The 2,122-nt window shown below is 38.9% G+C and overlaps 1 long non-coding RNA gene across 2 annotated transcripts; it reads left to right on the forward strand.

The window, feature by feature from the left end:
* The first annotated feature begins 700 nt into the window (after nucleotides 1-700).
* Nucleotides 701-1,690, forward strand: LOC132884430 (uncharacterized). Of its 2 annotated transcripts, XR_009654459.1 has the most exons (4): nucleotides 701-757; nucleotides 1,077-1,138; nucleotides 1,175-1,349; nucleotides 1,553-1,690. It is a non-coding gene; the product is annotated as an uncharacterized LOC132884430 (long non-coding RNA). The 2 variants fall into 2 exon arrangements; XR_009654458.1 differs by lacking the exon at nucleotides 701-757 and having other exon boundaries at nucleotides 823-1,138.
* Nucleotides 1,691-2,122: the final 432 nt, after the last annotated feature.

Genomic DNA, 2,122 nt, shown 5'->3' on the forward strand with positions numbered 1-2,122 from the left:
AGAACCCCCTACCACCCCTAATGCAAAAATGGTTTGGTCTGACTCTTTGATTAAGGGGAAAAAAACGACATCGTTCGATCATAGTGCTTCGACAATCAGCGTGCGTGCTATTTGCCAACATGCACAAGTCAGGAGCACAGAAAAGAAAAGAAAAGAAAAGAAAAGAAAAGAAAAGAGAAAAAGAGAGGAAGAAGCCAAGAGGCTCAGGGGCTCACTGCATAAATATTTTAAAAAAAGATTCGGATGATGCAGCAGGTACTAGCAAAGGCAGTGGGGCAGCTGAGCCAGGTAAGACCAGTGTTGGGCACGTTACTTTCAAAAAGTAATTAGTTATAGTTACTAGTTACTTTTCCCAAAAAGTAACTGAGTTAGTAACGGAGTTACTTTGTCATAAAAGTAACTAATTACCAGGGAAAGTAATTATTCCGTTACATTTTGTTCCCCCTCAAAAAAAATCAAATTCAATTAGTGTAATCATAGGCGGTTTTAAACGGGGGCCAGGGGGGGCCAGTGCCCCTGTAAAATTGCTCCTGGCCCCTGTTGTGGCCCCTGTGCTGAAAGCTTTATTAATTTCGACGTGCTCTGGCTCGAAGATCGGAACTGACATGACGGAGTGTTCTACACGGACTCCTTAAAGCGCTACACGCACACTGTTACCTGCAGCAGAAAGACCAGCAGTGCGAATTGTAAACTTCGGACGTGAGAGATAACAGCAGCTGCAGCCCTGCAAGAACTAGGCTATTGCAAAGAGGCGAAGGTAAGGAAAATTATTCAATTTTGTAACATCAGTGTTTGCACATATCCGTGTTTTACTGTTGTTGTTGTTCACTACAATAATAAATCCGTTTTATTGCGCTTTCTTAAAAGTGCGTTGCACAGCAATAAGTAGCCTAACTTAATATTTTTGGGAAATGGGTAAAATAACCGACAGTGTTTACCTTCTTGTAAAACTCGGATGGCCTTGTGATATGTAGAGGCTACATTCCTCTCCGTTTACTTTTTAGTATAGACCTACTGTAGGCTATCATCATGAAAAGGAGCAAGAAGGACATTATGTCCTTTTTTGCCCCTATTAGCAAAAAGCAACATAGAGAGAGTAAGGAAGATGAAGATTAAGAAAGAGGAGAGAGAGCCAGAGGTGGAGAGAGAGCCAGAGGTGGAGAGAGAGCCAGAGGTGGAGAGAGAGCCAGAGGTGGTGGTTGGAGAGGTGGAAAGTGAGGCATCTGAAAGGCAATCTGAGAGTGAGGATGAAGACATTCAGGATCAGATTGAGGGACAGAATGAGGGACAACCCAACGAGTCATTGGGACAACCAGATTCACCATGCATATCAAGTACAGCACCATCAGGTTTGTGATGTTGAACAAATGCATGTGTGAGCAGTGTTGGCCTACAATTCATATAGCCTACCCTGAAAGTGTGAAGTCTGAATAATAATTAATAAATATAAAATATAAATAATAGATATAATAATAAATTAATAAATGAATAATGATAAATAAATGTTGTTCTCAGTAGCACTCTCATATTTACTGTATTCATCTTTCTCCAGATATCAGCAAGTGCTTGGACGACACTCCAGTGCAGCCACATCTGAAGAAAAGGTTCATTGTATGCAAAAATAGAAATCTTATTTTACAAAAAAGAGAAACATGGTTTTAAGATTTATTGAGCACAATTTATTTTATGTTTAGGCTACTGAGATAGAATGTTTATCTCATTGTATTTATGCTCATTGTATTTTGTTTTGGTTTTAACTAAACTAAACTAAACATTTTGAACGCTTAAATATTGCCATGTTTTGTCCATATGTGCCCCCCTGAAAAAACACTGGCCCCACCTCGGCCCCCCTAGTAATTTTGGTCTAGAACCGCCACTGAGTGTAATCATAATAAAAGTGAATGTTAAATGTGTTTAATGACTGAAATGGACACTTAACAGAACCAATTAGTAATGTTATCTACACTATATTAATATTTTTGTGGGACAATGTGAGATAAGACATATATCAAATGTAATATATTTTTGTAGTTATTAAAATTATGTTACTAATTACTGGCCACTGACGAGGACAAACGCTTTGTTCCTCAACATAATGTGCATTGCACGTAAACACTCTTGC

The sequence above is a fragment of the Neoarius graeffei genome, chromosome 4 (assembly GCF_027579695.1).
Source record: "Neoarius graeffei isolate fNeoGra1 chromosome 4, fNeoGra1.pri, whole genome shotgun sequence".
In the NCBI taxonomy this organism is placed as follows: Eukaryota; Metazoa; Chordata; class Actinopteri; order Siluriformes; family Ariidae; genus Neoarius; species Neoarius graeffei.